The sequence below is a fragment of the Salvelinus sp. IW2-2015 genome, unplaced genomic scaffold (genome assembly GCF_002910315.2).
Source record: "Salvelinus sp. IW2-2015 unplaced genomic scaffold, ASM291031v2 Un_scaffold2862, whole genome shotgun sequence".
NCBI lineage: Eukaryota > Metazoa > Chordata > Actinopteri > Salmoniformes > Salmonidae > Salvelinus > Salvelinus sp. IW2-2015.
This window is the reverse complement of record NW_019944162.1, coordinates 36,586-61,571: the sequence shown is the minus strand read 5'-3', so window position 1 is coordinate 61,571 and position 24,986 is coordinate 36,586. Positions and strand designations below refer to the sequence as shown.

At 42.9% G+C, this 24,986-nt stretch overlaps 1 pseudogene; it reads left to right on the top strand.

Moving 5' to 3' along the window:
- Positions 1-24,986, top strand: part of LOC112074879 (cyclin-dependent kinase-like 5) — a 68,499-nt pseudogene that overhangs the window by 10,538 nt on the left and 32,975 nt on the right.

The window sequence follows — 24,986 nt, the reverse complement described above, 5'->3', positions numbered from 1 at the left end:
TGATGCAACAACTAGCATGGGTTGCTAATATGACTATTGGCGCACCAACTAGCACGGGTTGCTAATTGGCTACTGATGTAACAACTAGCATGGGTTGCTAATATGACTATTGATGCAACAACTAGCATGGGTTGCTAACATGACTACTGATGCAACAACTAGCACGGGTTGCTAATATGACTACTGATGTACCAACTAGCATGGGTTGCTAAATGACTATGATGCAACAACTAGCATGGGTTGCTAATAGACTATTGATGCAACAACTAGCATGGGTTGCTAATATGACTATTGATGCAACAACTTAGCATGGGTTGCTAATATGACTACTGATGCAACAACTAGCATGGGTTGCTAATATGAGTATTGTGCTTTTGGCTAACGGACAACGAAAGAAAGTTGTTAGAACWTGAGATAAACGCTGGTTTCAATGGCATATGAYGAAGTGTTTACAAAATAATTCCGTCAACATTTCTATGGTCAGATTTTTTGGCTAGGCTACTTTGAAACAAGGTAAGACATGATTCATAAAATGACAAAACATCCAGGTTTTAAACAATTGCGTTTATGGCTAAACATACTAAACAAAAATATAAAAACGCCTCTACCCAGTCATGTGAAATTCATTAAGGCCTAATGAATTTATTTCTAGTTCGGGCCATCTGCTTTTCTTCGCTCTTGAAAGCTTTTGTTGTCAGTTCCTCACGCTGCTGTTTCCAACYTCTTATCATCGACTCATTAAGGCCAAGCTCCCGTGCAGCAGCTCTATTTTCTTTTCCAACAGCCAGATCGATCGCCTTCAAATTGAAAGCTGCATCATATGCATTTCTCCGTGTCTTTGCCATGATGAGGGTGACAAAATGACTACCGTAATCAGAATGATGGGAAGTTTGAGCGCGCTCGATTTACGTCACATTATGTGACGGTGCTCAGTTTTTTGGCGGCATGAATCTTGTGAAAAAATCCATAAATTAGCCGCGTCATTGTATAAGCCGCGAGGTTCAAAGCGTGGGAAAAAGTAGCGGCTTATAGTCCGGAAATTACGGTACACTAAGTTGACTGTGCCTTTGAACAGCATGGAAAATTCCAGAAAATTATGTAATGGCTTTAGAAGCTTCTGATAGGCTAATTGACATAATTTGAGTCAATTGGAGGTGTACATGTGGATGTATTTCAAGGCCTACCTTCAAACGCAGTGCCTTTTTGCTTGACATCATGGGAAAATCAAAAGAAGTCAGCCAAGACCTCAGAAAAAAAAATTGTAGACCTTCACAAGTCTGGTTCATCCTTGGGAGCAATTTCCAAATGCCTGAAGGTACCACGTTTATCTGTACAAACAATAGTACGCAAGTATAAACACCATGGGACCATGRAGCCGTCATACCGCTCAGGAAGGAGATGCGTTCTGTCTCCTAGAGATTAATGTACTTTGGTGCGAAAAGTGCAAATCAATCCCAGAACAACAGCAAAGTACCTTTTGAAGATGCTGGAGGAAACAGGTACCAAAGTATCTATATCCACAGTAAAACGAGTCCTATATCGACATAACCTGAAAGGCCTCTCAGCAAGGAAGAAGCCACTGCTCCAAAACCGCCATTAAAAAAAGCCAGACCATGGTTTGCAACTGCACATGGGGACAAAGATCGTACTTTTTGGAGAAATGTCCTCTGGTCTGATGAAACAAAAATAGAACTGTTTGGCGATGATGACCATCGTTATGTTTGGAGGAAAAAGGGGGAGGCTTGCAAGCTGAAGAACACCATCCCAGCCGTGAAGCACGGGGGTGGCAGCATCGCCGAAGAATACCATCCTGTCACGTTCGTCGTAGGAAGGAGACCAAAGCGCAGTGTGATGTGAATACATCTTCTTTAATGATAACGAAGAACAATAAACAAACTAATACAAAATAACAAATCGAAAGTGAAGCTAAATATAACGAGTGCCGACATGCAACATCACATAGACAATAACCCACAAACCAAACTGGAAAATGGCAACCTAAATAGGATCCCCAATCAGAGACAACYATAAACAGKTGCCTCTGATTGGGAACCAATCTAGGRCACCATAGACCTACATAATGCCCAGACTACACACACACACCTAGACATACCAAAACCCTAGACAAGACAAAAACACACATACCACCCTCGTCACACCCTGACCTAACCAAAATAATAAAGAAAACAAAGWTAACTAAGGTCAGGGCYTGACACATCCCAACCGTGAAGCKCGGGGGTGGCAGCATCATGTTGTGGGYGTGCTTTGCTGCAGGAGGGACTGGTGCACTTCACAAAATAGATGACATCATGAGGCAGGAAAATTATGTGGATATATTGAAGCAACATCTGAAGACATCAGTCAGGAAGTTAAAGCTTGGTCGCAAATGGGTCTTCCAAATGGACAATGACCCCAAGCAAACTTCCAAAGTTGTGGCAAAATGGCTTCAGTACAACAAAGTCAAGGTATTGGAGTGACCGTCACAAAGCACTAACCTCAATCCTATAGAAAATGTGTGGGCAGAACTGAAAAAGCGTGTGCGAGCAAGGATGCCTGAAAATCTTACTCGGTTACACCAGCTCTGTCAGGTGGAATGGGCCAAAATTCACCCAACTTATTGTGGGAAGCTTCTGGAAGGCTACCCGAAACGTTTGACCCAAGTTAAACAATTTAAAGGCAATGTTACTAAATATTAGAGTTAGAGTCTCAATTAGAGTCTATGTAAGCTTCTGACCCACTGGGAATATGATGAAAGAAATGAAAGCTGAAATAAATCATTCTCTCTAATATTATTCTGACATTTCACATTCTTAAAATAAAGTGGTCATCCTAACTGACCTAAGACAGGGAATTTTTACTTGGATTAAATGTCAGGAATTGTGAAAAACTGAGTTTAAATGTATTTGGCTAAGGTGTATGTAAACTTCCGACTTCAACTGTATGTACAGCAGGACCAAATTGGAGAGATAGGTAGGAGCAAGCCCATGTTATGCTTTGTAAGTTAGCTGTAAAACCTTGAAATCAGCCCTAGACTTAACAGGAAGCCAGTGTAGAGAGGCTAGTACTGGAGTAATATGATCAAATATTTTCATTCTAGTCAAGATTCTAGCAATCGTGTTTAGCACTAACTGAAGTTTATTTAGTGCTTTATCCGGGTAGCCGGAAAGTAGAGCATTGCACTAGTCTAATCTAGAAGTGACAAAAGCATGGATTAACTTTTCGTTTTTGGAAAGAAAGGTTCTGATTTTTGCAATATTACGGAGATGGAATTAAGCTGGCCTTGAAATATTATTGATATGTTCGTAAAAAGAGTATTTTCAGAGTATTTTTTATTTTTTTWAAATTTTCTTTAACCTTTATTTAACTTGGCAAATCAGTTAAGAACAAATTGTTATTTACAATGACAGCCTACCAAAAGGCAAAAGGACTCCTGTGTGGATTGGGGCAGGGATTAAAAATATAAATAAATTAAATAAAAATATAGGACAAAACACACATCACGACAAGAGAGACACAACACTATATAAAGTGAGACCTAAGACAACAACATAGCATGGCAGCAACACATGACAACACAGCATGGTAGTAATACAACATGACAACACATGGTAGCAACACAACATGGTATCAGCACAAAACAGGGTACAAACATTATTGGGCACAGACAACAGCACAAAGGGCAAGAAGGTAGAGACAACAATACATCACTCAAAGCAGCCACAACTGTCAGTAAGAGTGTCCATAATTGAGTAACGCCGAGTTCCTTCAGTTATATTTGAGACGACTGTACAACCATCATGATTAATTGTCAGATCCAACAGCAGATCTCTTTGTTTCTTGGGACCTAGAACAAGCATCTCTGTTTTGTCTGAGTTTAAAAGTATTTGCCACCATCCACTTCATTATGTCTGAAAGGCAAATAGGCAATTTTGGGGTTTCACAATGTTTCATCGGAATGTACAGCTGTGTGTCATCCGCATAGCAGTGAAAGTTAACATTATGTTTCCGAATCACCAAATCAAATCAAATTGTATTTGTCACATGCGCCGAAGACAAGTGTAGACCTTACAGTGAAATGTTTACTTACAAGCCCTTAATCAGTGATGCTTTAAGAAGTTAAGTAAAAATAAGTGTTAAGTAAAAATAGATAATAAAAGTAACAAATAATTAAACAGCAGCAGTAAAATAACAATAGCGAGGCTATATACAGGGGGTACCGGTACAGAGTCAATGTGCGGGGGAACCGGTTAGTTGAGGTAATATGTACATGTAGGTAGAGTTAAAGTGACTATGCATATATTATAAACAGAGTGCAGCAATGTAAAAGAGGGGTATGGGTAGCCCTTTGATTAGCTGTTCAGGAGTCTAATGGCTTGGGGGCAGAAGCTGTTAAGAAGCCTTTTGGACCTCGACTTGGCGCTCCTGTATTGCTTGCCGTGTGATAGCAGAGAGAACAGTCTATGACTAGGGTGGCTGGAGTCTTTGACACTTTTTATGGCCTTCCTCTGACACCACCTAATATAGAGGTCTTGGATGGCAGGAAGCTTGGCCCCAGTGATGTACTGGGCCGTACGCACTACCCTCTGTAGTGCCTTGCGGTCGGAGGCCGAGCAGTTGCCATACCAGGCAGTGATGCAACCTGTCAGGATGCTCTCGATGTTGCAGCTGTAGAACCTTTTGAGGATCTCACGACCCATGCCAAAATTTTTCAGTCTCCTGACGGGGAATAGGTTTTGTCGTGCCCTCTTCACGACTGTCCTGGTGTGTTTGGACCATGATAGTTTGTTGGTGATGTGGACACCAAGGAACTTGAAGCTCTCAATCTATTCTACTACAGCCCCATCAATGAGAATGGGTGCGTGCTTGGTCCTCTTTTTCCTGTAGTCCACAATCATCTCCTTTGTCTGGATCACATTGAGGGAGAGGTTGTTGTCTTGGCACCACACGACCAGGTCTCTGAATTCCTTATAGGCTGTCTCATCGTTGTCGGTGATCAGGCCGACCACTGTTGTGTCATCAACAAACTTGATGATGGTGTTTGAGTCATGAGTGAACAGGGAGTACAGGAGGGGACTGAGTACACTCCCCTGCGGGGCCCCCGTGTTGAGTATCAGCGAGGCGGATGTGTTGTTCCCTACCCTTACCACCTGGGGGCGGCCCGTCAGGAAGTCCATCATCCAGTTGCAGAGGGAGGTGTTTAGTCCCAGGGTGCTTAGCTTAAGCATTCTCACATAGGTGTTCCTTTTGTCCAGGTGGGAAAGGGCAGTGTTGAGTGCAGTAGAGATTGCATCATCTGTGGATCTGTTGGTGTGGTATGCAAATTGGAGTGGGTCTAGGGTTAATGGTGTTGATGTGAGCCATGCCCAGCCTTTCAAAGCATTTCATGGCTACAGACGTGAGTGCTACGGGTCGGTAGTCAGTGAGGCAGGTTACCTTAGTGTTCTTCGGCACAGGGACTATGGTGGTCTGCTTAAATCATGTAGAATACCTACAGACTCAGTCAGGGACATGTTGAAAATGTCAGTGAAGACACTTGCCAGTTGGTCAGCGCATGCTCGCAGTACATGTCCTGGTTATCCGTCTGGCCCTGCGGCTTTGTGAATGTTGACCTGTTTATAGGTCATATCGGCTGCGGAGAGCGTGATCGCACAGTCTTCTGGAACAGCTGGTGCTCTCATGTATGTTTCAGTGTTATTTGCCTCGAATCGAGCATAGAAATAGTTTTGCTCGTTTGGTAGGCTCGTGTCACTGGGCAGCTCTCCGCTGTGCTGCCCTTTGTAGTCTGTAATGTAAAGCCTTGCCAGATCCGACGAGCGTCAGAGCCGGTGTTGCACGATTCGATCTTAGTCCTGTATTGATGTTTTGCCTGTTTGATGGTTCGTCGGAGGGCATCGCGGGATTTCTTATAAGCTTCCCGGTTAGAGTCCAGCTCCTTGAAAGCGGAAGCTCTAGCCTTTAGCTCAGTGCAGATGTTACCTGTAATCCATGGCTTCTGGTTGGGGTATGTACGTACGGTCACTGTGGGGACGATGTTATCGATGCACTTATTGATGAAGCCAGTGACTGATGTGGTGTACTCCTCAATGCCATCGGAAGAATCCCAGAATGTATTCCAGTCTGTGCTAGCAAAACAGTCCTGTAGCTTAGCATCTCCGTCAACTGACCACTGCTTTATTGACCGAATCACTGGTGCTTCCTGCATTAGTTTTTGTTTGTAAGCGGGAATCAGGAGGATAGAATTATGGTCAGATTTGCCAAATGGAGGGCGAGGGAGAGCTTTGTTACGCGCCTCTGTGTGTGGAGTAAAGGTGGTCTAAAGTTTTTTTCCCTCTGGTTGCACATTTAACATGCTTTAACACGGATTTAAGTTTCCCTGCATTTAAGTCCTCGGCCACTAGGAGCACTGCCTCTGGATGAGCGTTTTCCTGTTTGCTTATGGCCTTATACAGCTCATTGAGTGCGGTCTAAGTGCCGCCATCGGTTTGTGGTGGTAAATAGATAGTTATGAAAAATATAGATGAAAACTATTGGTAAATAGTGTGGTCTACAGCRTATCATGCAAAACCTAGAGACTTCCTTAATTTTTCATTTTGCGCACCAGCTGTTATTGACAAATAGACTCAGACCGCCACCCCTTGTCTTAACGGATACAGCTGTTCTGTCCTGCCGATGGAAAACGAGCCAACTGTATGTTATCCATGTCGTCGTTCAGCCACGACTCGGTGAAACTTAAGATATTACAGTTTTTAATTCCCGTTGGTAGGATAGTCTTGAACGGAGCTCATCCAGTTTATTCTCCAGTGATTGCACATTGGCCAATAGGACGGATGGTAGAGGCGGGTTACCCACTCGGCGATGAATTCTCACTATACATTAAGTCACTCGGCTCCGTCATATCCTCACATGTGACAATTGACTACTTTTCTCCTTCTGACAACTCTCTGTTGGCTGCACTCCCCGCTTCAAACCCCTGCAACTTATCCAGAACGCTGCAGCCCGCCTGGTTTTCAACCTTCCCATGTTACCCCACTCCTCCAGACACTCCACTGGCTTCCAGTTGAAACTCGCATCCACTACAAGACCATGGTGCTTATCTATGGAGCAACAAGAGGACCTGCCCCTACACCCCAGCCCGAGCACTCCGTTCTGCCACCTCTGGTCTCTTGGCCCTCCAACCCCTCCCGCTCAGCCCTGTCCAAGCTCTCTGTGCCCTGGTACCCCAATGGTGGAACCAGCTTCTCCCTGAAGCTAGGACATCAGAGTCCCTGCCCATCTGAAGCCCTACCAATTGCACTTTTAAAGTGTGTATAACTGTCTTATGTTGCTGGACTCCAGGAAGAGTAGCTTGGCAGCAGCTAATGGGGATCCATAATAAACCCCAGGAAGAGTAGCTTGGCAGCAGCTAATGGGGATCCATAATAAACCCCAGGAAGAGTAGCTTGGCAGCAGCTAATGGGGATCCATAATAAATACAAATAAGATTGATGCACTAATTGGAAGTTGCTCTGGATAAGAGCGTCTGCTAAATAACTCAAATGTAAATAAGTGGATCATTTGAATTGGCTGTGTGTGTAGTGCTAGACAAAAACAATAATGTGCACCGCATTGAATCTCCAGGACCAGAATTAAGAAACACTATTCTATCTAGAATAATTCCATTCCCCACCTCACCTCTCCCTGGCTACTGTATGTAGTCATGATCCAACTCTGTGAACACATTGACTATACTTCAATTCATGTTTGTTACGTGTACCTGTTTGCTTTCTTTGCCAAATACAAGCATGTATATGAGACCATTGCTTGTTTTTTTTCTTTGTTGCTACAGTTTGCAAACAAAGTAATTGTGAAAGTATTTATGTTTTCCAGGTGATCTTGGTGACAGTCTATCATGGAGATGGCCAACTCTAGTTCTCGTAATGCAATTAGTTTAATCAGGTGTGTTAGCTGGGGCTGGGGAAAAAGTGTGACACCAATCAGGCCCCACTTCCGGGGACGACAGAGATGGCCGCTTCGCTTCGCGTTACTAGGAAACTATGCAGTATTTTGTTTTTTTATGTGTTATTTCTTACATTGTTACCCCAGGTAATCTTAGGTTTTATTACATACAGTCGGGAGGAACTATTGGATATAAGAGCAACGTCAACTCACCAACATTACTCGCCAATGTCCAGTCTCTTGACAAAATCCGTGCAAGGGTAGCCTTCCAGAGAGACATCAGAGACTGTAACGTTCTTTGTTTCACGGAAACATGGCTCACTCAAGAGACGCTAACGGAGTCGGTACAGCCAGCTGGTTTCTTCAAGCATCGCGGCGACAGAAACAAGCATTTTTCTGGTAAGAAGAAGGGCGGTGGTGTATGCCTTATGATTAACGAGACGTGGTGTGATCATAACAACATACAGGAACTCAAGTCCTTCTGTTCACCTGACTTAGAATTCCTCACATTCAAATGCCGACCGCATTAAATACCTAGAGAATTCTCTTCGATTATAATCACAGCCGCATATATTCCCCCCCAAGCAGACACATCGATGGCCCTGAACAAACTTCATTTGACTCTATGTAAACTGGAAACCACATATCCTGAGGCTGCATTTATTGTAGCTGGGGATTTTAACAAGGCTAATCTGAAAACAAGGCTCCCTAAATTCTATCAGCATATCAATTGTGCAACCAGGGCTGGCAAAACCCTAGATCATTGTTATTCTAACTTCCGCGACGCATATAAGGCCCTCCCCCGCCCTCCTTTCGGAAAAGCTGACCACGACTCCATTTTGTTGCTCCCTGCCTATAGACAGAAACTAAAACAAGAAGCTCCTGCGCTCAGGTCTGTTCAACGCTGGTCCGACCAATCGGATTCCACGATTCAAGATTGCTTCGATCACGTGGACGGGGATATGTTCCGCATTGCGGCGAACAACAACATTGATGTATACGCTCATTCAGTGAGCGGGTTTATTAGCAAGTGCATCGGCGATGTTGTACCCACAGCGTCTATTAAAACATTCCCAAACCAGAAACCGTGGATTGATGGCAGTATTCGCGCAAAACTGAAAGCGCGAACCACTGCTTCTAATCAGGGCAAGGTGACCGAATACAAACAGTGTAGCTATTCCTTCCGAAGCCAAATATCTTCAGCCTCCTGAGGTTGAAGAGGCACTGTTGCACCTTCTTCACCACACTGTCTGTGCGGGTGGACCATTTCAGTTTGTCTGTGATGTGTATGCTGAGGAACTTAAAACTTTGCACCTTCTCCACTACTGTCCCGTCGATGTGGATAGGTTCGTGCTCCCTCTGCTGTTTCCTGAAGTCCACGATCATCTCCTTTGTTTTGTTGACGTTGAGTGTGAGGTTGTTTTCCTGACACCACACTCCGAGTGCCTTCACCTCCTCCCTGTAGGCTGTCTCGTCATTGTTGCAAATCAAGCCTGCCACTGTTGTGTCGTCTGCAAACTTGATGATTGAGTTGGAGGCGTGCATGGCCACGCAGTCATGGTTGAACAGGGAGTACAGGAGGGGGCTGAGCACGCACCCTTATGGGGCCCCTGTTTTGAGGATCAGCGAAGTGGAGATGTTGTTTCCTACCATCAGCACCTGGGGGTGGCCCATCAGAATGTCCAGGACTCAATTGCACAGGGCGGGGTTGACACCCAGGGCCTCCAGCTTGATGATGAGCTTAGAGGGTACTATGGTGTTGAATTCTGAGCTGTAGTCAATGAACAGCATTCTTACATAGGTATTCCTCTTCTCCAGATGGGACAGGGCAGTGTGATGGCGATTGCATCGTCTATGGACCTGTTGGGGCGGTATACAAACTGTACTGTGTCTAGGGTGTCAGGTAGGGTGGAGGTGATATGGTCCTTGACTAGTCTCTCAAAGCACTTCATGATGACCGAAGTGAGTGCTACGGGGCGGTAGTCGTTTAGCTCAGTTACCGTAGCTTTCTTGGGAACAGAAACAATGGTGGACATCTTGAAGCATGTGGGGACAGCAGACTGGGATAGGGAGAGATTGAATATGTCCGTAAACACACCAGCCAGCTGGTCTGGTCATGCTCTGAGGACGCGGCTAGGGATGCCGTCTGGGCCAGCAGCCTTGCGAGGGTTAACACGTTTAAATGTCTTACGTCGGCCACGGAGAAGGAGAGGGGCACTGTATTATCCTCAAAGCATGCAAAGAAGATGTTTAGTTTGTCTGGAAGCAAGAAGTTGGTGTCCGTTACATCGCTGGTTTTCCCGTTGTAATCCGTGATTGTCTGTAGACTCTGCCACATACGTCTCGTGTCTGAGTTGTTGAATTGCGACTCCACTTTGTCCCTATCCCAACATTCCGCTTGTTTGATTGCCTTGCGGAGAGAATAACTACACTGTTTACATTCAGCCATATTCCCAGTCACCTTTCCATTGTTAAATGCGGTGGTTCGCGCTTTCAGTTTTGGGCGAATGCCGCCATCTATCCACAGTTTCTGCTTAGGGTAGGTTTTAATAGTCACAGTTGGCTTCCTTATAAACTCAGTCACAGAATCAGTGTATAAATCGATGTTAATCTCTGAGGCTGCTTGGAACATTTCCCAGTCCGCGTGATCAAAACAATCTTTAAGCGTCGATTCCCATTGGTCAGACCAGCGTTGAATGGTTCTCTTCACGGTACATCCTGTGTGAGTTTCTGCCTATAGGATGGTTGGAGCAAAATGGAGTCATGGTCGGATTTGCCGAAGGGAGGGCGGGGGAATGCCATCACGGATTTAGAGTAGCAGTGGTCCAGTGTATTGCCCGCATGAGTGCTGCAATCAATATGCTGATATAATTTAGTTAGCCTTGTTCTCAAATTTGCTTTGTTAAAATCCCCAGCCACAATAAATGCCGCCTCAGGATATATGGTTTCCAGTTTACATAGAGTCCAGTGAAGTTCCTTGAGAACCGTCGTGGTATCTGATTGAGGGGGGGGATATACGCAGCTGTGACAGTAACCAACGAGAATTCTCTTGGGAGATAATATGGTCGGCATTTGATTGTAAGGAATTCTAGGTCAGGGTCAGGTGAACAGAAGGACCTCCCGTATGTTGTTGTGATTACACCATGAGTCGTTAATCATAAAGCATACACCCCCGCCCTTCTTCTTTCCAGAGAGATGTTTATTTCTGTTGGCACGACGCTTGAAGAAACCCGTTGGCTGTACCAACTCCGACAACATATCCCGATAGAGCCATGTTTCCGTGAAACGGAGAATGTTACAATCTCTGTCTCTCTTGAAGGCTACCATTGCCCTAATTTCGTCCACCTTGTTGTCTATAGACTGGACATTGGCGAGTAATATACTCCGAAGCGGTGGATGTTGTGCACGCCTTCAAAGTCTGACCAGGAGGCCGCTCCGTCTACCTCTTCTGCCTCTGGGATTAGATCCAATGTCCTGGGTGGTGGTCCGAACAAAGGATTCGCTTTTGGAAAGTCATATTCCTGGTGGTAATGCGCCATCTTGTACTGTCATTCAATGTGATTGGAGAATCCAGTGGGTTCTGGTAGTCTTTGATAGTTTATTCTAAGATTTGAATTTGATCATGTATATTTATTTATTTTTTGTTCTTTGTTACAGGGCCAAAAAGACTGGAGAAGTGGTTTATCCTTACATTTCCGTTTTGGAGAGATAACTCTTCGTGTTGTTTGTTTAGTGTGTTCTAATTTTCCCAGAAGTGGTTAGAGTCAGTGGATTCTTCAATTACAATTAAGTGATTTCTGATGTGCTGATCCTTCTTTTTCAGTAGTGTGTTTCTGTATTGTTTTAGTGATTCACCATAGTGTATTTCTGTATTGTTTTAGTGATTCACCATAGTGTATTTCTGTATTGTTTTAGTGATTCACCATAGTGTATTTCTGTATTGTTTTAGTGATTCACCATAGTGAAGGCTCAGGTTTTCTGGGTCTCTATGTTTTTGGTTGGATAGGTCTCTCAATTTCTTTCTTAAGTTTTTGTGTTCTTCATCAAACCATTTGTCATTGTTGTTTATTTTCTTAGGTTGTCTGCTTGACGTTTTTTGATTTGATAGAGAAGCTGAGATGTAAAATATACGGTTTCGGTTTTCTACTGCCAAGTTTACACATTCACTATTACAGTGACATATTTTGTCCAAGAAGTTGTCTAAAAGGGATTGAATTTGTTGTTGCCTAAATGTTTTTTGGTGTTTTTCCACACTACTTTCACTCCAACTATAGCATTTCTTAATATTATTCAGTTCCTTTGGCTTTGATGCGTCATGATTGAGTATTGCTCTGTTCTAAGTAGACTGATTTTGCTGTGATCTGATAGGGGTGTGTAAGTGGGCTGACTGTGAACGCATTGACTCTGGGTTGAGGTTGGTGATAAAGTAGTTTACAGTACTACTGCCAAGAGATGAGCTATAGGTGTACCTATCATAGGAGTCCCCTCGAAGCCTACCATTGACTGTGTACATACCCATCGTGCGATAGCTGCAGGAGGCCAGTTTATTTTGGTTATGTTGTCGTAGTTCTGTCTGTCTGTCTGTCTGTCTGTCTGTCTGTCTGTCTGTCTGTCTGCCTGTCTGCCTGTCTGCCTGTCTGCCTGTCTGCCTGTCTGCCTGTCTGCCTGCCTGCCTGCTTCTGATGCTGCTTCATTTTCTCTGTTGGCTTTGCTTTGCTCTGAGTAATTCAATATTAAGGCCATAGCCCTCTGGACATTCAGTGTTGCAGCTAGATGTCTTTCTAAGGTCCATTGCTCTGCGAGAGATCATGGTAGATACTTTTGGTCATGTAGTGTATGTGGACATCTGCTCGTCCAACATCTCGTTCCAAAATCATGGGCATTAATATGGGGTTGGTCCCCCCTTTGCTGCTATAACAGCCTCCATTCTTCTGGGAAGGCTTTCCACTAGGTGTTTGAACATTGCTGCAGGGACTTGCTTCCATTCAGCCACAATGGTTTTTGGTATTTTTTTAGTATCCCCATTGCTGCAAAAGCAGCAGCTACTCTTCCTGGGATCCACACAGAACATGAAACATAATACAGAATTACATAATCCAGAACTTCAATAGACAAGAACAGCTCAAGGACAGAACTACATACATTCTTTAACAGGGCGCATGTAGCCTACATATCAATGCATACACACAAATTATCTAGGTCAAATAGGGGAGAGGCGTTGTGAGGTTGGGCTCTGACATTGGGCGATTAGGCCAGGCTCGCAGTCGGCATTTCAATTCATCCCAAAGGTGTTTGATGGGATGAGGTCAGGGCTCTATGCAGGCCAGTCAAGTTCTTCCAAACCGATCTTGACAAACCCTTTCTGTATGGACCTCGCTTTCTGCATGGGGGCATTGTCATCGTCTAGAAAGTACGCTGTAGCATTAAAAATACCCTTCACTGGAACTAGGGGCCCTAGCCCGAACCATGAAAAACAGCCCCAGACCATTGTTCCTCCTCCACCAAACTTTACCATTGGCACTATACGTTGGGGCAGGTAGCATTCTCCTGGCATCCGCCAAACCCAGATTAGTCCGTCGGACTGCCAGATGAAATGTGATTCATAATTCCAGAGAACGTGTTTGCACGGCTCCAGAGTCCAATGGGAGCGAGCTTTACACCACTACAGCCGACACTTGGCATTGCACATGGTGATCTTAGGCTTGTGTGCGGCTGCTCTGCCATGGAAACCCATTTCATGAAGCTCCTGGCGAACAGTTCTTGTGCTGACAGTTTGGAAGTTGGTAGTGAGTGTTGCAGCCGAGGACAGATGATTTTTACGCTCTACGCTCTTCAGCGGTCATGTTCTGTGAGCTCGCCGGTCCCGTTCACTTCGCGGCTGAGCCGTTGTTGCTCCTAAACGTTTCCACTTCACAATAACATCCCTTACAGTTGACCAGGGCAGCTCTAGCAGGGCAGAAATTTGACGAATTGACTAGTTGGAAAGGTTTCATCCAATGACCTTGCCACGTTGAAAGACACTGAGCTCTTCAGTAAGGCCATTCTACTGACAATGTTTAACTATAGAGATTACATGGCTGTGTGTTCGATTTTATACACCTGTCAGCAACAGGTAGCAGTGGTGAAGGGGTGTCCACATACTTTTGTATATATAATGTACCTCTAATAAGATATCAAATCAAATATTTCTAATTAGATCATGGTATATACCTCTAATTAGACCATGTTTGATACTGTACCTCTAATTAGATCATGGTAGATACATGTACCTCTAATTAGATCATGGTAGATTACTGTACCTCTAACTAGATCATGGTAGGATACTGTACCTCTAACTAGATCATGTTTGATACTGTACCTCTAATTAGATCATGGTAGATACTGTACCTCTAATTAGATCATGTTTGATACTGTACCTCTAATTAGATCATGTTTGATACTGTACCTCTAATTAGATCATGTTTGATACTGTACCTCTAATTAGATCATGGTAGATACTGTACCTCTAATTAGACCATGTTTGATACTGTACCTCATATTAGATCATGGTAGATACTGTACCTCTAATAGATCATGGTAGATACTGTACCTCTAACTAGATCATGGTAGATACTTGTCCTCTAATTAAATCATGGTAGATACTGTACCTCTTATTAGATATGGTAATACTGTACTTCTAATTAGATCATGGTAGATACCTCTAATTAGATCATGGTAGATACCTCTAATTAGATCATGGTAGATACTCTAATTAGATCATGGTAGATACCTCTAATTAGATCATGGTAGAACTGTACCTCTAATTAGATCATGGTAGATACCTCTAATAGATCATGGTAGATACTGTACCTCTAATTAAATCATGGTAGATACCTCTAAATAGATATGGTAGATACTGTACCTCTAAATATTATCATGGTAGATACTGTACCTCTAATTAGATCATGGTAGATACTGTACCTCTAAATAGATCATGGAGATACTCTAATTAGATCATGGTAGATGCTGTACCTCTAATTAGATCATGGTCGATACCTCTAAATAGATCATGGTAGATACTGTACCTCTAATTAGATATTGATTGATAATGTTACCTCTTATTAGATTTTGTTACACAAAATGGCAGATTCAAAAGGAGGGAGAGGGAGAGTCGTACAGACAGCTGATAACTATGCTCATGGAAATGTGAATACTTTGCACATGAACTCCGCTCATTCGAAAGAATTGCAATGTGCATATTTACATGTGTATGTCTTTGCTGTCTCTCTCTTGGAAACAATCGATCCATCTACGGGGAGTAATTCGACAGAAAGCCTCTGCTTGTCCACAGAGAGGTCACCATGTCCTTTGTAGTTGTAGTAGGTTTCGGAGTGACTGAGAACGTATCCTCCATAGGTCTAACCCCCAATGTTCAGCGGGTTCCGTTAGAATAGAGGTATATATAGTGGTGAGAGTAATTGGTCTTTGTCTTCTAGTCTTCGGTCAGTTTACTGCAGACTGAATGTTCCTGTGTAGTCTTCTAGGCTTCGGTCCAGTTTACTGCAGACTGAATGTTCCTGTGTAGTCTTTAGTCTTCGGTCAGTTTACTGCAGACTGAATGTTCTGTGGTAGTCTTCTAGTCTTCGGTCAGTTTTACTGCAGACTGAATGTTCCTGTGTAGTCTTCTAGTCTTCGGTCAGTTTACTGCAGACTGAATGTTCCTGTGTAGTCTTCTAGTCTTCGGTCAGTTTACTCGCAGACTGAATGTTCCTGTGTAGTCTTCTAGTCTTCGGTCAGTTTACTGCAGACTGAATGTTCCTGTGTAGTCTTCTAGTCTTCGTCAGTTTACTGCAGACTGAATGTTCCTGTGTAGTCTTCTAGTCTTCGGTCAGTTTACTGCAGACTGAATGTTCCTGTGTAGTCTTCTAGTCTTCGTCAGTTTACTGCAGACTGAATGTTCCTGTGTAATCTTCTAGTCTTCGGTCAGTTTACTGCAGACTGAATGTTCCTGTGTAGTCTTCTAGTCTTCGGTCCAGTTTACTGCAGACTGAATGTTCCTGTGTAGTCTTCTAGTCTTCAGTCGAGTTTACTGCAGTCTGAATGTTCCTGTGTAGTCTTCTAGTCTTCGGTCAGTTTACTGCAGACTGAATGTTCCTGTGTAGTCTTCTAGTCTTCGGTCAGTTTACTGCAGACTGAATGTTCCTGTGTAGTCTTCTAGTCTTCTGTCCAGTTTACTGCAGACTGAATGTTCTGGTAGTCTTCTAGTCTCGGTCAGTTTAGTCAGACTGAATGTCCTGTGTAGTCTTCTAGTCTTCGGTCAGTTTACTGCAGACTGAATGTTCCTGTGTATCTTCTAGTCTTCGGTCAGTTTACTGCAGACTGAATGTTCTGTGTGTAGTCTTCTAGTCTTCGGTCAGTTTACTGCAGACTGAATGTTCTGTGTAGTCTTTCTAGTCTTCGGTCAGTTTACTGCAGACTGAATGTTCCTGTGTAGTCTTCTAGTCTTCAGTCGAGTTTACTGCAGACTGAATGTTCCTGTGTAGTCTTCTAGTCTTCGGTCAGTTTACTGCAGACTGAATGTTCCTGTGTAGTCTTCTAGTCTTCGGTCAGTGTCAAGTTGTCTAGGTGTTCTAATTATTTCAGCTCTGCCCAAACTTGACAACGGCTTGCTCAACCCGTGAAGAATGCAAAGGGACAACTCAATTCCTTTCCAGTGTTTTATTATGGTTTTGATGCCATTTGTTGAATATGTTGAACAGTTGATTTGTTGAATAGAGTAGTTGAATGACAGAGGAATAAGGAATAGGGAATAGGTAGGAGTAGGAATAGGAGTAGGTTGATAACCTTAAACAGAGAATAAACATGCATTATTTTACACTAAACAATGCATGACACAGCAACAAAGCATGGCTTTGAATAAAGTAACAGTTTTAACAATTTAATCTAGCACTTCTAGCAATTACTTCTGCAGTCAGAAAATATCCACAACAAAAAGTCACCACTACCAGAGTTAAACATGTAAATTGTGCTAAGCACTGGATGCAACATATAAATAATTCCAATCATTACATACCAGTTGCGTCTTTAGGGTTGAACAATGAGCTGTGTGTATGTTGAGGACCAAACATTTTATAACCCATGCTTATCTGCCAGGTGCGCATGAAAAAAGTAGTCCCTCCAGAAATCCTGGCTCAATTTTAGTTCCACCTGTGTTTTTGGGTTATCTGCCCTCTTGAGGCCTGGAGTTCTTTAAAGGAAGAGCTGCCATTGTGCTCATGTTTTGAGTGTTCTGTTTTTTGACGCAACAGTCAGTTTACTGCAGACTGAATGTTCCTGTGTAGTCTTCTAGTCTTCGGTGAGTTTACTGCAGACTGAATGTTCCTGTGTAGTCTTCTAGTCTTCGGTCAGTTTACTGCAGACTGAATGTTCCTGTGTAGTCTTCTTAGTCTTCGGTCAGTTTACTGCAGACTGAATGTTCCTGTGTAGTCTTCTAGTCTTCGGTCCAGTTTACTGCAGACTGAATGTTCCTGTGGAGTCTTCTAGTCTTCGGTCAGTTTACTGCAGACTGAATGTTCCTGTGTAGTCTTCTAGTCTTCGGTCCAGTTTACTGCAGACTGAATGTTCCTGTGTAGTCTTCTAGTCTTCGGTCCAGTTACTGCAGACTGAATGTTCCTGTGTAGTCTTCTAGTCTTCGGTCAGTTTACTGCAGACTGAATTCCTGTGTAGTCTTCTAGTCTTCTGTCAGTTTACTGCAGACTGAATGTTCCTGTGTAGTTCTAGTCTTCGGTCAGTTTACTGCAAGACTGAATGTTCCTGTGTAGTCTTCTAGTCTTCGCGTCAGTTTACTGCAGACTGGATGTTCCTGTGTAGTCTTCTAGTCTTCGGTCAGTTTACTGCAGACTGAATGTTTCCTGTGTAGTCTTCTAGTCTTCGGTCCAGTTTACTGCAGACTGAATGTTCCTGTGTAGTCTTCTTGGTCTCGGTCAGTTTACTGCAGACTGAATGTTCCTGTGTAGTCTTCTGGTCTTCGGTCAGTTTACTGCCAGACTGAATGTTCCTGTGTAGTCTTCTAGTTCTTTCGGTTTCCCAGTTTACTGCAGACTGAATGTTCCTGTGTAGTCTTCTTCTTTTCTTCGAGAGAGAGTTTCAGAGTTTCTAACAATTTCGTACCTTTCAGCTCACGCTGTCAGTCGCGCTGGTCTATTGTAGAGCTAGAACCATTTTACACGCCCGTAGCAGCCCGGCAATGTACAGGTCTCTAGAGATTTACATTTCTTCACCATTTGTAACATATTCAGCTGGCGCTTCACATAACTGGTCTCCATTGAAATGGCAACCATTTCAGCGTGTGGACTACTTTCTCATGTTCTCTGGTCTAATGTAAATTTTGTTAGCGAGTCCTTTTATAAACTCTGGCAAAAGGGGCATTCCATGACGCCAACATAATGTCTGTGCTCACGTGGATGTGGTCACTGACTGGTTAAAACTTTTATATGAAAAACAATTCCCATATAGTCGGCTAACATCACATTTCATCTTCTCGCAAATAGTTTCATATTTAATCATATAAGTTCCACAACATTTAGATGTAAATCTGTGTCACATTTGCTCCCCTTCCAGCCTCTAGGTCACCAGGCTGTTCATAATGGCACACACCTGTCCCCATCGCTATGCTCTCCTGCATGTCGTCAGACTCACCTGGACTCCATCACTTCCCTGATTACCTTCCCTATATATGTCACTATTTGGTTCCTTCCCCAGATGTCATTGTTTCTGTTTCATGTCTGTGTGCTGTTCCAGTTTCTTGTTTTGTAATATGTTCCGTTTATTTATTAAAGCACTCACTCCCTGAACTTGTTTCCCGACTCAGCGTCATTACAATCTGATAACTGGGAAATATACACATTGAGATACAGTTATGTGGTTATACCGTTCTTAATGAGATCACAAAACAACAACTGATCTGAAATAATTGTTCTTTCGGGGCCCACGGACCATTCCAACTGTGGATTACAGAAATATTGTTTCATTATTAAACCTTTTGATGTTACCGTTTTGGCGGGAGGAATGTCCTTGTAACTAAGAGATTTCTTTCCCCTCAATCCTGCAGAGCCCTAAGGCAGAGTTTCTACAAGGTATTTATGACCGTCATAAAACGGCCAACTTCACCCCTCTCCCACTCTACGAGAGAGAGGGCACTATAGAGCGGACCCACTGTAACCTGATCCTTCAGATCTTTACAGGAGAGTCATGACAATACTGTACTTCTAGTTAGAACATGGTAGATACTGTACCACTTATCAGATCAGGGTAGATACTGTACCACTTATCAAATCAAGGTAGATACTGTATCACTTATCGAAGCATGGTAGATACTGTACCTCTAATTGGATGGGGAGGCTCCCAAGTGGTGCAGCGGCCTAAGGCACTGCAGACCCTGGTTCAATTCCAGGTTCAATGACTTGCCTAGATAAATCAAATTAAATAAATAAAAGATCATAGTAGATACTGTACCACGTGTCTACCTGGGAGAATGTTAACAACACGTTTCTAGGATAATGTTACCATCATGATACCAGATATAGTTTTTTCAACATGATACTAATTAGAGGTTTTCATACTTTTCCAGTCAGTCTGTCAAACCTACGCTGTCTGTCTGTCTGACTCTGTCCTCCTTTCTCTGTCCTATCCCTAACCCTGTCCAGGTGGGGATGTTCCATGAGCAGCACCCAGAGGACGGAGTCTCTTCTAAAGAAAACCGCATCATCTACAGTGAGTCCATGCCCAGGAGGGTTGGCAGCTTCTATAGAGGTACATGTGACTTATCTCTATTAGCACATACACAGGGCTACAGCTTCTATAGAGGTACGTGTGACTTAAAACGAAAGCAGGAAGTACCAGTGAATCGCTCAATACGGAAGTGGTCAGATGACGCAGATGCTAGGCTACAGGACTGTTTTGCTAGAACAAACTGGAATATTTTCCAGGATTCATCCAATGCTATTGAGGAGTACACCACCACGTTGTCCCCACATTGACCGTAAGTACATATCCCAACCAGAAGCCATGGATTACAGGCAACATCCGCACCGAGCTAAAGGCTAGAGCTGCCGCTTTCAAGGAGCGGGACACTAATCCGGACGTTTTTAAGAAATCCCGCTTTGCCCCCAGACGAACCATCAAACAGGCAATGCGTCAATACAGGACTAAGATTGTATCCTACTTCACCGGCTCTGATGCTCGTCAAATGTGGCAAGGCTTGCAAACCATTGTGGACTATGAAGGGAAACCCAGCCGCGAGCTGCCCAGTGACGCGAGCCTACCAGATGAGCTAAGTGCCGTTTATGCTCGCTTGGGAGCCAGCAACACTGAAGTATGCATGAGAGCACCAGTTATTTCCAGACGACTGTGTGATCACGCTCTCCGTAGCCGATTGTGAGCAACGACCTTTAAACAGTCAACATTCACAAAGCCACAGGACCAGACGGATTACCAGGACATATACTCCAAAGCATGCACGGACCAACTGGCATGTGTCTTCACTGACATTCACAGTGGTGGAAAAAGTACCAAATTGTCATACTTGAGTAAAAGTATAGATACCTTAATAGAAAATGACTCAAGTTAAAGTCACCTCGTAAAATACTACTTGAGTAAAAGTATTTGGTTTTAAATATACTTAAGTATCAAAAGTAAAAGTATAAATCATTTAAAATTCAGCAGACGGCACCATTTTCTTGTTTTTAAAATGTACAGATAGCCAGGGGCACACTCCAACACTCAGAGATTATTACAAATAGCCAGGGGAACACTCCAACACTCAGACATCATTACAGATAGCCAGGGGCACACTCCAACACTCAGACATTATTTACAGATAGCCAGGGGAACACTCCAACACTCAGACATCATTACAGATAGCCGGGGCACACTCCAACACTCAGACATTATTTACAAATAGCCAGGGGAACACTCCAACACTCAGAGATTATTTACAAATAGCCAGGGAACACTCCAACACTCAGAGATTATTACAGATATCCAGGGGCACACTCCAACACTCAGACATCATTACAGATAGCCAGGGACACACTCCAACACTCAGACATTATTACATATAGCCAGGGGAACACTCCAACACTCAGATATTATTTACAAATAGCCAGGGGAAACACTCCAACACTCAGAGATTATTTACAAATAGCCAGGGGAACACTCCAACACTCAGATATTATTTACAAATAGCCAGGGGCACACTCCAACACTCAGACATTATTTACAGATAGCCAGGGGAACACTCCAACACTCAGACATCATTACAGATAGCCAGGGGCAAACTCCAACACTCAGACATTATTTACAGATAGCCAGGGGCACACTCCAACACTCAGACATATTTTACAGATAGCCAGGGGGCACACTCCAACACTCAGACATCATTACAGATAGCCAGGGGACACTCCAAACTCAGACATTATTTACAGATAGCCAGGGGGCACACTCCAACACTCAGACATCATTACAGATAGCCAGGGGAACACTCCAACACTCAGACATCATTACAGATAGCCAGGGGCACACTCCAACACTCAGACATTATTTACAAAAGATGCATTTGTGTTTAGTGAGTCCACCAGAACATTGGCAGTAGGGATGACCACGTGTTCTCTTGATAGGTGCGTGCATTTCTCAATTTTCTTGTTCTGCTAAGCATTCAAAATGTAACGAGTACTTTGGGTTGTCAGGGAAATTGTATGGAGTAAAAAGTACATTATTTTTTTGGGGAATGTAGTGAAATAAAAGTAAAAGTTGTGAAAAATATAGATAGTAAAGTATAGATACCCACAAAAACTACTTAAGTAGTACTTTCAAGTATTTTTACTTAAGTAATTTACACCACTGCATTTTCAACCTCTCCCTGACCGAGTCTGTAATACCTACATGTTTCAAATGGACCACCATAGTCCCTGTWCCCAAGAAAGTGAAGGTAACCTGCTGGTCATGGCTCACATCAACACCATCATGCCGGAAACTCTAGACCCACTCCAATTCGTATACTGCCCCAACAGATCCACAGATGACGCAATCTCAATCGCACTCCACACTGCCCTTTCCCACCTGGACAAAAGGAACACCTATGTGAGAATGCTGTTCATTGACTACAGCTCAGCGTTCAACACCATAGTGCCCACAAAGCTCATCACTAAGCTAACGACCCTGGGACTAAACACCTCCCTCTGCAACTGGATCCTGGACTTCATGACGAGCCACCCCCAGGTGATAAGGGTAGGCAACAACACATCTGCAACGCTGATCCTCAACACTGGGGCCGGTCAGGGGGTATGCTTAGTCCCCTCCTGTACTCCTTGTTCACCCACGACTGCGTGGCCAAGAACGACTCCAACACCATCATTAAGTTTGCTGACGACACAACAGTGGGTTGTGTTGTCAGCACAGAGGGTAGTGCGTATGGCCCAGTACATCACTGTGGCCAAGCTTACTGCCACCCAGGACCTATATACTAGGCCGTGTCAGAGGAAGGCCCAAAAAATTGTCAAAGACTCCAGTCCCCAAAGTCATGGAATGTTTTCTTATGGCTGGGGGCAGTATTGAGTAGCTTGGATGAATAAGGTGCCCAGAGTAAACTGCCTGCTACCCAGTCCCAGAAGCTAAGATATGCATAGTATTAGTAGATTTGGATAGAAAACATTCTGAAGTTTCTAAAACTGTTTGAATGATGTCTGTGAGTATAACAGCACTCATATGGCGGGCAAAAACCTGCGAAAAAACCCAACCAGGAAGTGGGAAATCTGAGGTTTTTAGGTTTGCCTATCCAATATACAGTGTCTATGGGGTCATATTGTACTTCCTAAGGCTTCCACTAGATGTCAACAGTCTTTAGAACCTTGTTTCAGGCTTCTACTGTGAAGGATGAGGGAATGAGAACTGATTGAGTCAGGGGTCTGGCAGAGTGCCACGAGCTCACTCAGGCGCGCCCCCCTGAGAGTTAGCTGTGTTCCATTGCATTTCTACAGACAAAGGAATTCTCCGGTTTAAACATTATTGAAGATTTATGTTAAAAACATCCTAAAGATTGATTCTATAAATCGTTTGACATGTTTCTACGAACTGTAATGGAATTTTTTTAACTTTTCGTCTGGCCTGGCTTTTTGAACTAAACGCGCGAACAAAAAGGAGGTATTTGGACATAAATTATGGACTTTATCGAACAAAACAAACATTTATTGTGGAACTGGGATTCCTGGGAGTGCATTCTGATGATCATCAAAGGTAAGTTAATATTTATAATGCTATTCCTGACTTCTGTTGACTCCACAACATGGCGGGTACCTGTATGGCTTGTTTTTGTGTCTGATTATTGCATGGTTTGCTTTTTCCGTAAAGTTTTTTTGAAATCTGACACAGCGGTTGCATTAAGGAGAAGTTTATCTAAAGTTCCATGTAAAATACTTGTATCTTTTATCAATGTTTATTATGAGTATTTCTGTAAATTGATGTGGCTCTCTGCAAAATCACTGGATGTTTTGGAGGCAAAACATTACTGAACATAACGCTCCAATGTAAACTAAGATTTATCGAACAAAACATACATGTATTGTGTAACATGAAGTCCTATGAGTGTCATCTGATGAAGATCATCAAAGGTTAGTGATTCATTTTATCTATATTTCTCTATTTTTGTGACTCCTCTCTTTGGCTGGAAAAATGGCTGTGTTTTTCTGTGACTAGGTACTGACCTAACATAATCAGATGGTGTGCTTTCGTCGTAAAGCCTTTTTGAAATCGTACACTGTGGTGGGATTAACAACAAGTTTATCTTTAAAATGGTGTAAAATACTTGTATGTTTGAGGAATTTTAATTGAGATTTCAGTTGTTTGAATTTGGCGCCCTGCACTTTCACTGGCTGTTGTCAAGTCGATCCCGTTAACGGGATCTCAGCCGTAAGAAGTTAATTTATTTTTATGTAATTTTCTTGTTACTTTTTATTTTATTTTTTACTTTAGTTTATTTAGTAAATATTTTCTTGACCTTTCTAGGTTCACCGACAACATTCCTCTGAAAAGGCAGCGCGCGAAATTCAAAAATATTTTTTAGAAATATGTAACTTTCACACATTAACAAGTCCAATACAGCAAATGAAAGATAAACATCTTGTTAATCTACCCATGGTGTCCGATTTCAAAAATGATTTACAGCGAAAGCACAACATATGACTATGTTAGGTCAGAGACAAGTCACAAAAACACAGCCATTTTTTCAGCCAACAATAGGAGTCACAAAAAGCAGAAATATAGATAAAATGAATCACTAACCTTTGATGATCTTCATCAGATGACACTCATAGGACATCATGTTACACAATACATGTATGTTTTGTTCGATAATGTGCATATTTATATAAAAAAATCTCAGTTTACACTGGCGCGTTACGTGCAGTAAGGTTTTGATTCCAAAACATCCGGTGATTTTGCAGAAATACTCATAATAAACATTGATAAAAGATGCAAGTGTTATTCACAGAATTAAAGATAAACGTATCCTCTATGCAACCGCTGTGTCAGATTTCAAAAAAACTTTACGGAAGAAGAATAATCTGAGAACGGCACTCAGAACCCAAAATAGCCAAAGAAATAGCCGCCATTTTGGCGTCAACAGAAGCTACAAAAAACACAATAAATATTCACTTACCTTTGATGATCTTCATCAGAAGGCACTCCCAGTTCGACAATAAATGACTGATTTGTTCCATAAAGTTCCATAAAGCCCATCATTTAGCCACTTCTTGTTAGCATGTTCAGCCCAGTAATCCATCTTCATGAGGCACGAGAACTTCCTCCAGACAAAAACTGAAAAAGTTCCGTTACAGGTCATAGAAACAAGTCAAATGATGTATGCAATCCATATTTAGGATGTTTTTAACATTAATCATCAATAAGGTTCCAACCGGAGAATTTCATTGTCTGAAGAAAAGCATTGGAACGAGAGCATACTCTCTCATGACCGCGCATCATGAGACCGAGGCTCTCTGCCAGACCACTCACTAAAAGAG